The sequence below is a fragment of the Rhipicephalus microplus genome, chromosome 2 (assembly GCF_043290135.1).
Source record: "Rhipicephalus microplus isolate Deutch F79 chromosome 2, USDA_Rmic, whole genome shotgun sequence".
Classification (NCBI taxonomy): Eukaryota; Metazoa; Arthropoda; class Arachnida; order Ixodida; family Ixodidae; genus Rhipicephalus; species Rhipicephalus microplus.
The window spans coordinates 75,869,582-75,882,547 of NC_134701.1; the positions used below are offsets into that span (position 1 = coordinate 75,869,582).

At 47.0% G+C, this 12,966-nt stretch overlaps 7 non-coding genes across 7 annotated transcripts; all 7 read left to right on the plus strand.

Moving 5' to 3' along the window:
• Positions 1-1,154: 1,154 nt before the first annotated feature.
• On the plus strand, positions 1,155-1,227 carry TRNAR-CCU (transfer RNA arginine (anticodon CCU)). The gene has a single exon. It is a non-coding gene; the product is annotated as a tRNA-Arg (tRNA).
• A 2,272-nt stretch (positions 1,228-3,499) lies between these two features.
• On the plus strand, positions 3,500-3,572 carry TRNAR-CCU (transfer RNA arginine (anticodon CCU)). Its single transcript has one exon. It is a non-coding gene; the product is annotated as a tRNA-Arg (tRNA).
• Positions 3,573-4,202: 630 nt separating this feature from the next.
• On the plus strand, positions 4,203-4,275 carry TRNAR-CCU (transfer RNA arginine (anticodon CCU)). Its single transcript has one exon. It is a non-coding gene; the product is annotated as a tRNA-Arg (tRNA).
• A 2,276-nt stretch (positions 4,276-6,551) lies between these two features.
• TRNAR-CCU (transfer RNA arginine (anticodon CCU)) lies at positions 6,552-6,624 on the plus strand. The gene has a single exon. It is a non-coding gene; the product is annotated as a tRNA-Arg (tRNA).
• A 165-nt stretch (positions 6,625-6,789) lies between these two features.
• TRNAR-CCU (transfer RNA arginine (anticodon CCU)) lies at positions 6,790-6,862 on the plus strand. Its single transcript has one exon. It is a non-coding gene; the product is annotated as a tRNA-Arg (tRNA).
• Positions 6,863-7,491: 629 nt separating this feature from the next.
• On the plus strand, positions 7,492-7,564 carry TRNAW-CCA (transfer RNA tryptophan (anticodon CCA)). Its single transcript has one exon. It is a non-coding gene; the product is annotated as a tRNA-Trp (tRNA).
• A 164-nt stretch (positions 7,565-7,728) lies between these two features.
• Positions 7,729-7,801, plus strand: TRNAR-CCU (transfer RNA arginine (anticodon CCU)). Its single transcript has one exon. It is a non-coding gene; the product is annotated as a tRNA-Arg (tRNA).
• Positions 7,802-12,966: the final 5,165 nt, after the last annotated feature.

Genomic DNA, 12,966 nt, shown 5'->3' on the forward strand with positions numbered 1-12,966 from the left:
ATAAGGCATCGGTCTTCTAACCCGGGATTGCGGGTTCGAGTCCCGCCGAGGTTAGGATATCCTTTTTCCGTATCAGAGGGTTTGTGCTACAGTTTTCTTGCTTGAAGCAAAGCATGTGCGTTTTCTTTTCCCCTATATTTCTTTAGAAGATGTGTTCTACTGCAACCTAGAGTAAAAGCGCTAATGAAAGGAACGCCTGTGCATCGCTCGCACATCGCCCTCGTGGCCTAACGGATAAGGCATCGGTCTCCTAAACCGGGGATATCGGGTTCGAGTCCCACCGAGGGTAGTTTATTTTTTTTCATTCACCGAAAAGGTTTCTGCTACAGTTTTCTTGCTTGAAGCAAAGCTTATGCGCTTCTTTTCCCCTATATTCCTTTCGATGTTGTGTTCTACTGTAACCTAGAGTGAACGTGCTAATAAAAGGAACCCCATGGCATCACTCGCACATCGACTTCGTGGCCTAACGAATAAAGCATCGGTCTTCCAACCCGGGATTGTGGGTTCGAGTCCCGCCGAGGTTGGGATATCCTTTTTCATTATCAGAGGGTTTGTGCTACAGTTTTCTTGCTTGAAGCGAATCATATGCGTTTCCTTTTCCCTTATATTCCTTTGGATGATGTGTTCTACTGTAACCTAGAGTAAACGCGCTAATTAAAAGAACGCTAGTGCATCGCTCGCACATCGCCCTCTTGGCCTAACGAATAAGGCATCGTTCTCCTAAGCCGGGGATTGCGGGTTCGAGTCACACCGAGGGTGGGTTACTCTTTTTCATTAACAAAAGGTTTGTGCTACAGTTTTCTTGCTTGAAGCAAAGCATGTGCGTTTCCTTTTCCCCTATATTTCTTTGGAAGATGTGTTCTACTGCAACCTAGAGTAAAAGCGCTAATGAAAAGAACGCCTGTGCATCGCTCGCACATCGCCCTCGTGGCCTAACGGATAAGGCATCGGTCTCCTAAACCGGGGATATCGGGTTCGAGTCCCGCCGAGGGTAAGTTATTTCTTTTTCATTAACAAAGGGTTTTGCTAGTTTTCTCGCTTGAACCAAAGCAAGTGCATTTCCCTTTTTCCTATATTCCTTTCGATGGTGTGTTCTTCTGCAACCTAGAGTAAAAGCGATATTGAAAGGAACGCCAGTGCAATGCTTGCGCATCGCCCTCGTGCCCTAACGGATAAGGCATCGGTCTCCTAAACCGGGGATTGCGGGTTCGAGTCCCGCCGAGGGTAGGTTATTTTTTTTCATTCACCGAAAAGGTTTCTGCTACAGTTTTCTTGCTTGAAGGAAAGCTTATGCGCTTTTTTCCCCTATATTCCTTTCGATGTTGTGTTCTACTGTAACCTAGAGTAAACGCGCTAAAGAAAGGAACGCCAGTGCATCACTCGCACATCGGCTACGTGGCCTAACGGATAAGGCATCCGCCCCCTAAACAGGAGTTGCGGGTTCGAGTCCCGCGTAGGGTGGGTTATCCTTTTTTATTAACAAAGGGTTTCTCCCACAGTTTTCTTGCTTGAAGCAAATCATATGCGTATCCTTTTCCCTTATATTCCTTTGGATGATGTGTTCTACTGTAACCTAGAGTAAACGCGCTAATGAAAAGAACGCTAGTGCATCGCTCGCACATCGCCCTCTTGGCCTAACGAATAAGGCATCGTTCTCCTAAGCCGGGGATTGCGGGTTCGAGTCCCACCGAGGGTGGGTTACTCTTTTACATTAACAAAGGGTTTGTGCTACAGTTTTCTTGCTTGTAGCAAAGCATGTGCGTTTCCTTTTCCCCTATATTTCTTTGGAAGATGTGTTCTACTGCGACCTAGAGTAAAAGCGCTAATGAAAGGAACGCCTTTGCATCGCTCGCACATCGCCCTCATGACCTAACGGATAAGGCATCGGTCTCGTAAACCGGGGATATCGGGTTCGAGTCCCGCCGAGGGTAGGTTATTTTTGTTTCATTCACCGAAAAGGTTTCTGCTACAGTTTTCTTGCTTGAAGCAAAGCTTATGCGCTTCTTTTCCCCAGTATTCCTTTCGATGTTGTGTTCTACTGTAACCTAGAGTGAACGTGCTAATAAAAGGAACCCCATGGCGTCACTCGCACATCGGCTTCGTGGCCTAACGAATAAAGCATCGGTATTCTAAACAGGGGATTGCGGGTCCGAGTGCCGCGGAGGGTGGGTTATACTTTTTTATTAACAAAGGGTTTCTCCCAAAGTTTTCTTGCTTGAACCAAAGCATATGCATTTCCTTTTCCCCTATATTCCTTTCGAATATTGGTTCTACTGTAACCTAGAGTAAACGCGCTAATGAAAAGAACGCTAGTGCATCGCTCGCACATCGCCCTCATGGCCTAACGAATAAGGCATCGGTCTTCTAAACGGGGGATTGCGGGTTCGAGTCCCGCCGAGGTGGGTCATCCTTTTTCATTAACAAAGGGTTTTGCTGCAGTTTTCTTGCTTGAACCAAAGCATGTGCATTTCTTTTCCTCCTATATTCCTTTCGATGATGAGTTCTACTGCAACCTAGAGTAAAAGCGCTAATGAAAGGAACGCCTGTGCATCGCTCGCACATCGCCCTCGTGCCCTAGAGGATAAGGCATCGGTCTTCTAACCCATGATTGCGGATTCGAGACCCACTGAGGGTGGGTTATCCTTTTTCAATACCAAGGGTTTCTGCAACCGTTTTCTTGCTTGAAGCAGAGCATATGCGTTTCCTTTTCCCCTATATTCCTTTCGATGGTGTGTTCTACAGTAACCTGGAGTAAACGCGCTAATGAATTAGAACGCTAGTGCTACGCTCGCACATCGCCCTCGTGGCCTAAGGAATAACGAATCGGTCTTCTAAACGGGGGATTGCGGGTTTGAGTCCCACCAAGTGTGGGTTATTTTTTTTTCAATATCAAAGGGTTTCTGCTACAGTTTTCTTGCTTGAACCAAAGCATGTGGATTTCCCTTTCTCCTATGTTAATTTCGATGGTGTGTTCTACTGTAACCTAGAGTAAAAGCGCTAATGAAAGAAACGTTAGTGCATCAATCGCACGTCACTCTCGTGGCCTAACGAATAAGGCATCGGTCTTCTAAACGGGGGATCGCGGGTTCGAGTCCCGCCGAGGGTTGGTTATCCGTTATCAATAACAAAGGGTTTTGCTAGTTTTCTCGCTTGAACCAAAGCAAGTGCATTTCCCTTTTTCCTATATTCCTTTCGATGGTGTGTTCCTGTGCAACCTAGAGTAAAAGCGATAAAGAAAGGAACGCCAGTGCATTGCTCGCGCATCGCCCTCGTGCCCTAACGGATAAGGCATCGGTCTTCTAACCCGGGATTGCGGGTTCGAGTCCCGCCGAGGTTGGGATATCCTTTTTCATTATCAGAGGGTTTGTGCTACAGTTTTCTTGCTTGAAGCAAATCATATGCGTTTCCTTTTCCCCTATATTCCTTTGGATGATGTGTTCTACTGCAACCTAGAGTAAAAGCGATAATGAAAGGAACGCCAGTGCATCGCCCGCACATCGCCCTTGTGGCCTAACGGATAAGGCATCGGTCTCCTAAACCGGGGATTGCGGGTTCGAGTCCCGCCGAGGGTAGGTTGTTTTTTTTATATTCACCGAAAAGGTTTCTGCTACAGTTTTCCTGCTTGAAGCAAAGCTTATGTGCTTCTTTTCCCTTATATTCCTTTCGATGTTGTGTTCTACTGTCCCCTAGAGTAAACGCGCTAATGAAAGGAACGCCAGTGCATCGCTCGCACATCGGCTACGTGGCATAACGGATAAGGCATCGGTCTTCTAAACGAGGGATTGCGGGTTCGAGTCCCGCCGAGGGTTGGTTATCCTATTTCATTAACAAAGGGTTTTAATAGTTTTCTCGCTTGAACAAAAGCAAGTGCATTTCCCTTTCTCCTATATTCCTTTCGATGGTGTGTTTTACTGTAACCTAAAGTAAAAGCGCTAATGAAAGGAACCCCAGTGCATCGCTCGCACATTGCCCTCGTGGCCTAACGGATAAGGCATCGCTCTCCTAAACCGGGGATGGCGGGGTGGAGTCCTGCCGAGGGTGGGATATTCTTTTTCATTAACAGAGGGTTTCTGCTGCAGTTTTCCTGCTTGCAGGAAAGCATATGCGCTTTTTTTGCCCTATATTCCTTTCGATGGTGTGTTCTACTGCAACCTAGAGTAAAAGCGCTAATGAAAGGAACGCCAGTGCATCGCCCGCACATCGCACTCGTGGCCTAACGGATAAGGCATCGGTCTCCTAAACCGGGGATTGCGGGTTCGAGTCCCGCCGAGTGTAGGTTATTTCTTTTTCATTCACCGAAAAGGTTTTTGCTACAGTTTTCTTGCTTGAAGCAAAGCTTATGCGCTTCTTTTCCCCTATAATCCTTTCGATGGTGTGTTCTACTGCAACCTAGAGTAAAAGCGCTAATGAAAGGAACGCCAGTGCATCGCCCGCACATCGCCCTTGTGGCCTAACGAATAAGGCATCGGTCTCCTAAACCGGGAATTGCGGGTTCGAGTCCCGCCGAGGGTAGGTTATTTTTTTATATTCACCGAAAAGGTTTCTGCTACAGTTTTCCTGCTTGAAGCAAAGCTTATGTGCTTCTTTTCCCTTATATTCCTTTCGATGTTGTGTTCTACTGTAACCTAGAGTAAACGCGCTAATGAAAGGAACGCCAGTGCATCACTCGCACATCGACTACGTGGCCTAACGGATAAGGCATCGGCCCCCTAAACAGGGGATTGCGAATTCGAGTCCCGCGGAGGGTGGGTTATCCTTTTTTATTAACAAAGGGTTTCTCCCACAGTTTTCTTGCTTGAACCAAAGCATATGCATTTCCTTTTCCCCTTTATTCCTTTCGATGATGTGTTCTACTGTAACCTAGAGTAAACGCGCTAATGAAAAGAACGCTAGTGCATCGCTCACACATCGCCCTCGTGGCCTAACGAATAAGGCATCGGACTTCTAAAAGGGGGATTGCGGGTTCGAGTCCCGCCAAGGGTGGGTTATCCTTTTTCATCAACAAAGGGTTTCTGCTACAGTTTTCTTGCTTGAACCAAGGCATGTGCATTTCCCTTTCTCCTATATTAATTTCGATGGTGTGTTCTACTGTCCCCTAAAGTAAAAGCGCTAATGAATGGAACACCAGAGCATCGCTCGCACATTGCCCTCGTGGCCTAACGGATAAGGCATCGGTCTTCTAACTCGGGATTGCGGGTTCGAGTCCCGCCGAGGTTGGGATATCCTTTTTCATTATCAAAGGGTTTGTGCTACAGTTTTCTTGCTTGAAGCGAATCATATGCGTTTCCTTTTCCCTTATATTCCTTTGGATGATGTGTTCTACTGTAACCTAGAGTAAACGCTCTAATGAAAAGAACGCTAGTGCATCGCTCGCACATCGCCCTCGTGGCCTAACGAATAAGGCATCGGTCTTCTAAACGGGGGATTGCGGGTTCGAGTCCCCCCGAGGGTGGGTTATCTTTTTTCATCAACAAAGGGTTTCTGCTACAGTTTTCTTGCTTGAACCATGGCATGTGCATTTTCCTTTCTCCTATATTAATTTCGATGGTGTGTTCTACTGTCCCCTAAAGTAAAAGCGCTAATGAATGGAATGCCAGAGCATCGCTCGCACATTGCTCACGTGGCCTAACGGATAAGGCATCGGCCTTCTAACCCGGGATTGCGGGTTCGAGTCCCGCCGAGGTTGGGATATCCTTTTTCATTATCAGAGGGTTTGTGCTACAGTTTTCTTGCTTGAAGCAAATCATATGCGTTTCCTTTTCCCCTATATTCCTTTGGATGATGTGTTCTACTGTAACCTAGAGTAAACGCGCTAATGAAAAGAACGATAGTGCATCGCTCGCACATCGCCCTTTTGGCCTAACGAATAAGGCATTGGTCTCGTAAACCGGGGATTGCGGGTTCGAGTCCCGCTGAGGGTAGGTTATTTTTTTTCATTCACCGAAAAGGTTTCTGCTACAGTTTTCTTGCTTGAAGCAAAGCTTATGCGCTTCTTTTCCCCTATATACCTTTCGATGTTGTGTTCTACTGTCCCCTAGAGTAAACGCGCTAATAAAAGGAACGCCAGTGCATCGCTCGCACATCGGCTACGTGGCATCACGGATAAGGCATCGGTCTTCTAAACGAGGGATTGCGGGTTCGAGTCCCGCCGAGGGTTGGTTATCCTATTTCATTAACAAAGGGTTTTAATAGTTTTCTCGCTTGAACAAAAGCAAGTGCATTTCCCTTTCTCCTATATTCCTTTCGACGGTGTGTTCTACTGTAACCTAAAGTAAAAGCGCTAATGAAAGGAACCCCAGTGCATCGCTCGCACATTGCCCTCGTGGCCTAACGGATAAGGCATCGGTCTCCTAAACCGGGGATGGCGGGGTGGAGTCCCGCCGAGGGTGGGATATTCTTTTTCATTAACAGAGGGTTTCTGCTGCAGTTTTCCTGCTTGCAGGAAAGCATATGCGCTTTCTTTTGCCCTATATTCCTTTCGATGGTGTGTTCTACTGCAACCTAGAGTAAAAGCGCTAATGAAAGGAACGCCAGTGCATCACCCGCACATCGCACTCGTGGCCTAACGGATAAGGCATCGGTCTCCTAAACCGGGGATTGCGGGTTCGAGTCCCGCCGAGGGTAGGTTATTTCTTTTTTCATTCACCGAAAATGTTTTTGCTACAGTTTTCTTGCTTGAAGCAAAGCTTATGCGCTTCTTTTCCCCTATAATCCTTTCGATGGTGTTTTCTACTGCAACCTAGAGTAAAAGCGCTAATGAAAGGAACGCCAGTGCATCGCCCGCACATCGCCCTTGTGGCCTAACGGATAAGGCATCGGTCTCCTAAACCGGGGATTGCGGGTTCGAGTCCCGCCGAGGGTGGGTTATTTTTTTATATTCACCGAAAAGGTTTCTGCTACAGTTTTCCTGCTTGAAGCAAAGCTTATGTGCTTCTTTTCCCTTATATTCCTTTCGATGTTGTGTTCTACTGTCCCCTAGAGTAAACGCGCTAATGAAAGGAACGCCAGTGCATCGCTCGCACATCGGCTACGTAGCATAACGGATAAGGCATCGGTCTTCTAAACGAGGGATTGCGGGTTCGAGTCCCGCCGAGGGTTGGTTATCCTATTTCATTAACAAAGTGTTTTAATAGTTTTCTCGCTTGAACAAAAGCAAGTGCATTTCCCTTTCTCCTATATTCCTTTCGATGGTGTGTTTTACTGTAACCTAAAGTAAAAGCGCTAATGAAAGGAACCCCAGTGCATCGCTCGTACATTGCCCTCGTGGCCTAACGGATAAGGCATCGGTCTCCTAAACCGGGGATGGCGGGGTGGAGTCCTGCCGAGGGTGGGATATTCTTTTTCATTAACAGAGGGTTTCTGCTGCAGTTTTCCTGCTTGCAGGAAAGCATATGCGCTTTTTTTGCCCTATATTCCTTTCGATGGTGTGTTCTACTGCAACCTAGAGTAAAAGCACTAATGAAAGGGACGGCAGTGCATCGCCCGCACATCGCACTCGTGGCCTAGCGGATAAGGCATCGGTCTCCAAAACCGGGGATTGCGGGTTCGAGTCCCGCCGAGTGTAGGTTATTTCTTTTTCAGTCACCGAAAAGGTTTTTGCTACAGTTTTCTTGCTTGAAGCAAAGCTTATGCGCTTCTTTTCCCCTATAATCCTTTCGATGGTGTGTTCTACTGCAACCTAGAGTAAAAGCGCTAATGAAAGGAACGCCAGTGCATCGCCCGCACATCGCCCTTGTGGCCTAACGGATAAGGCATCGGTCTCCTAAACCGGGGATGGCGGGTTCGAGTCCCGCCGAGGGTAGGTTATTTTTTTTATATTCACCGAAAAGGTTTCTGCTACAGTTTTCCTGCTTGAAGCAAAGCTTATGTGCTTCTTTTCCCTTATATTCCTTTCGATGTTGTGTTCTACTGTAACCTAGAGTAAACGCGCTAATGAAAGGAACGCCAGTGCATCACTCGCACATCGGCTACGTGGCCTAACGGATAAGGCATCGGCCCCCTAAACAGGGGATTGCGAATTCGAGTCCCGCGGAGGGTGGGTTATCCTTTTTTATTAACAAAGGGTTTCTCCCACAGTTTTCTTGCTTGAACCAAAGCATATGCATTTCCTTTTCCCCTATATTCCTTTCGATGATGTGTTCTACTGTAACCTAGAGTAAACGCGCTAATGAAAAGAACGCTAGTGCATCGCTCACACATCGCCCTCGTGGCCTAACGAATAAGGCATCGGACTTCTAAACAGGGGATTGCGGGTTCGAGTCCCGCCAAGGGTGGGTTATCCTTTTTCATCAACAAAGGGTTTCTGCTACAGTTTTCTTGCTTGAACCAAGGCATGTGCATTTCCCTTTCTCCTATATTAATTTCGATGGTGTGTTCTACTGTCCCCTAAAGTAAAAGCGCTAATGAATGGAACACCAGAGCATCGCTCGAATATTGCCCTCGTGGCCTAACGGATAAGGCATCGGTCTTCTAACTCGGGATTGCGGGTTCGAGTCCCGCCGAGGTTGGGATATCCTTTTTCATTATCAAAGGGTTTGTGCTACAGTTTTCTTGCTTGAAGCGAATCATATGCGTTTCCTTTTCCCTTATATTCCTTTGGATGATGTGTTCTACTGTAACCTAGAGTAAACGCGCTAATGAAAAGAACACTAGTGCATCGCTCGGACATCCCCCATTTGGCCTAACGAATAAGGCATCGTTCTCGTAAGCCGGGGATCGCGGGTTCGAGTCCCACCGAGGGTGGGTTACTCTTTTTCATTAACAAAGGGTTTGTGCTACAGTTTTCTTGCTTGAAGCAAAGCATATGCGTTTCCTTTTCCCCTATATTTCTTTGGAAGATGTGTTCTACTGCAACCTAGAGTAAAAGCGCTAATGAAAGGAACGCCTGTGCATCGCTCGCACATCGCCCTCGTGGCCTATCGGATAAGGCATCGGTCTCCTAAACCGGGGATATCGGGTTCGAGTCCCGCCGAGGGTAGGTTATTTTTTTTTTACTCACCGAAAAGGTTTCTGCTACAGTTTTCTTGCTTGAAGCAAAGCTTATGCGCTTCTTTTCCCCTATATTCCTTTCGATGTTGTGTTCTACTGTAACCTAGAGTAAACGCGCTAATGAAAAGAACGCTAGTGCATCGCTCGCCCATCGCCCTCATGGCCTAATAAATAAGGCATCGGTCTTCTAAACGGGGTATCGCGGGTTCGAGTCCCGCCGAGGGTTGGTTATCCTTTTTCATTAACAAAGGGTTTTGGTAGTTTTCTCGCTTGAACCATAGCAAGTGCATTTCCCTTTCTCCTATATTCCTTTCGATGGTGTGTTCTACTGTAACCTAAAGTAAAAACGCTAATGAAAGGAACACCAGAGCATCGCTCGCACATTGCCCTCGTGGCCTAACGGATAAGGCATCGTTCTCCTAACCAGGGATTGCGGGTTCGAGTCCCGCCGAGGTTGGGATATGTTTTTTCATTATCAGAGGGTTTGTGCTACAGTTTTCTTGCTTGAAGAAAATCATATGCGTTTCCTTTTCCCCTATATTCCTTTGGATGATGTGTTCTACTGTGACCTAGAGTAAACGCGCTAATGAAAAGAACGCTAGTGCATCGCTCGCACATCGCCCTTTTGGCCTAACGAATAAGGCATTGGTCTCCTAAACCGGGGATTGCGGGTTCGAGTCCCGCCGAGGGTAGGTTATTTTTTTTCATTCACTGAAAAGGTTTCTGCTACAGTTTTCTTGCTTGAAGCAAAGCTTATGCGCTTCTTTTCCCCTTTATTCCTTTCGATGTTGTGTTCTACTGTAACCTAGAGTAGAAGCGCTAATGAAAGAAACGCCTGTGCATCGCTCGCAAACCGCCCTCGTGGCCTAACGGATAAGGCATCGGTCTTCTAAACCGGGATTGCGGATTCGAGTCCCGCCGAGGGTGGGTTATCCTTTTTCAATACCAAGGGTTTCTGCAACAGTTTTCTTGCTTGAAGCAGAGCATTTGCGTTTCCTTTTCCCCTATATTTCTTTCGATGGTGTGTTCTACAGTAACCTAGAGTAAACGGGCTAATGATAAGAACGCTAGTGCTACGCTCGCACATCGCCCTCGTGGCCTAACGAATAAGGCATCGGTCTTCTAAACGGGGGATCGGGGGTTTGAGTCCCACCAATGGTGGGTTATTCTTTTTCATTAACAAAGGGTTTCTGCTACAGTTTTCTTGCTTGCACCAAAGCATGTGCATTACCCTTTCTCATATAATAATTGCGATGGTGTGTTCTACTGTAACCTAAAGTAAAAGCGCTAATGAAAGGAACGCCAGTGCATCGCTCGCACATTGCCCTCGTGGCCTAACGGATAAGGCATCGGTCTTCTAAACCGGGGATTGCGGGTGCGAGTGCCGCCGAGGGTGGGTAACTCTTTTTCAATAACAAAGGGTTTTTGCTAAACTTTTCTTGCTTGAAGCAGAGCATATGCGTTTCCTTTTCCCCTATATTCCTTTCGCTGGTGTGTTCTACAGTAACCTAGACTAAAAGTGCTGATGAAAGGAACGCCAGTGCATCGCTCGCACATCGCCCTCGTGGCCTAACGGATAAGGCATCGTTCTCCTAAACCGGAGATTGCGGGTTCGAGTCCCACCGAGGGTGGGTTACTCTTTTTCATTAACAAAGGGTTTGTGCTATAGTTTTCTTGCTTGAAGCAAAGCATGTGCGTTTCCTTTTCCCCTATATTCCTTTGGAAGATGTGTTCTACTGCAACCTAGAGTAAAAGCGCTAATGAAAGGAACGCCAGTGCATCACTCGTTCATCGCCCTCGTGGCCTAACGGATAAGGCATCGGTGTCCTGAACCGGGGATTGCGGGTTCGAGTCCCGCCAAAGGTGGTATATTCGTTTTCATTAACAAAGGGTTTCTGCTACAGTTTTCTTGCTTAAAGCAAAGCATATACATTTCCTTTTCTCCTATATTCCTTTCGATGATGTGTTCTACTGTAACCTAGAGTAAACGCGCTAATGAAAAGAACGCTAGTGCATCGCTCACACATCGCCCTCGTGGCCTAACGAATAAGGCATCGGACTTCTAAACGGGGGATTGCGGGTTCGAGTCCCGCCAAGGGTGGGTTATCCTTTTTCATCAACAAAGGGTTTCTGCTACAGTTTTCTTGCTTGAACCAAGGCATGTGCATTTCCCTTTCTCCTATATTAATTTCGATGGTGTGTTCTACTGTCCCCTAAAGTAAAAGCGCTAATGAATGGAACACCAGAGCATCGCTCGCATATTGCCCTCGTGGCCTAACGGATAAGGCATCGGTCTTCTAACTCGGGATTGCGGGTTCGAGTCCCGCCGAGGTTGGGATATCCTTTTTCATTATCAAAGGGTTTGTGCTACAGTTTTCTTGCTTGAAGCGAATCATATGCGTTTCCTTTTCCCTTATATTCCTTTGGATGATGTGTTCTACTGTAACCTAGAGTAAACGCGCTAATGAAAAGAACACTAGTGCATCGCTCGGACATCGCCCATTTGGCCTAACGAATAAGGCATCGTTCTCGTAAGCCGGGGATCGCGGGTTCGAGTCACACCGAGGGTGGGTTACTCTTTTTCATTAACAAAGGGTTTGTGCTACAGTTTTCTTGCTTGAAGCAAAGCATATGCGTTTCCTTTTCCCCTATATTTCTTTGGAAGATGTGTTCTACTGCAACCTAGAGTAAAAGCGCTAATGAAAGGAACGCCTGTGCATCGCTCGCACATCGCCCTCGTGGCCTAACGGATAAGGCATCGGTCTCCTAAACCGGGGATATCGGGTTCGAGTCCCGCCGAGGGTAGGTTATTTTTTTTTTACTCACCTGATCTGTATTTAACAGAAAAATGCAAGGTTTGCGATGAAAGGGCGACACTTTCACATATACTATGGGAATGCTCGAGTTTAGATGAAAGCAACGATGAAAACCACGAAGAGGCAGTTTCGGACCGCAGGACACGCTGGGAGGGGGCTCTGCTCAGCTCCTCATTCGAACAACAACTGTGGGCCGTCCAGCGAGCCGAGGAAGCCGCCCGAGCCCAAGGGCTCGTGGCCGACGCCTAGGCCCGCCCCAAATCAACTTCGCTGGACTTCATAAATAAAGTTATTCTTCTTCTTCTTCACCGAAAAGGTTTCTGCTACAGTTTTCTTGCTTGAAGCAAAGCTTATGCGCTTCTTTTCCCCTATATTCCTTTCGATGTTGTGTTCTTCTGTAACCTAGAGTGAACGTGCTAATAAAAGGAACTCCATGGCATCACTCGCACATCGGCTTCGTGGCCTAACGGATAAGGCATCGGTCTTCTAACTCGGGATTGCGGGTTCGAGTCCCGCCGAGGTTGGGATATCCTTTTTCATTATCAAAGGGTTTGTGCTACAGTTTTCTTGCTTGAAGCGAATCATATGCGTTTCCTTTTCCCTTATATACCTTTGGATGATGTGTTATACTGTAACCTAGAGTAAACGCGCTAATGAAAAGAACACTAGTGCATCGCTCGGACATCGCCCTCTTGGCCTAACGAATAAGGCATCGTTCTCGTAAGCCGGGGATCGCGGGTTCGAGTCACACCGAGGGTGGGTTACTCTTTTTCATTAACAAAGGGTTTGTGCTACAGTTTTCTTGCTTGAAGCAAAGCATATGCGTTTCCTTTTCCCCTATATTTCTTTGGAAGATGTGTTCTACTGCAACCTAGAGTAAAAGCGCTAATGAAAGGAACGCCTGTGCATCGCTCGCACATCGCCCTCGTGGCCTAACGGATAAGGCATCGGTCTCCTAAACCGGGGATATCGGGTTCAAGTCCCCCCGAGGGTAGGTTATTTTTTTTTTACTCACCGAAAAGGTTTCTGCTACAGTTTTCTTGCTTGAAGCAAAGCTTATGCGCTTCTTTTCCCCTATATTCCTTTCGATGTTGTGTTCTACTGTAACCTAGAGTAAACGCGCTAATGAAAAGAACGCTAGTGCATCGCTCGCCCATCGCCC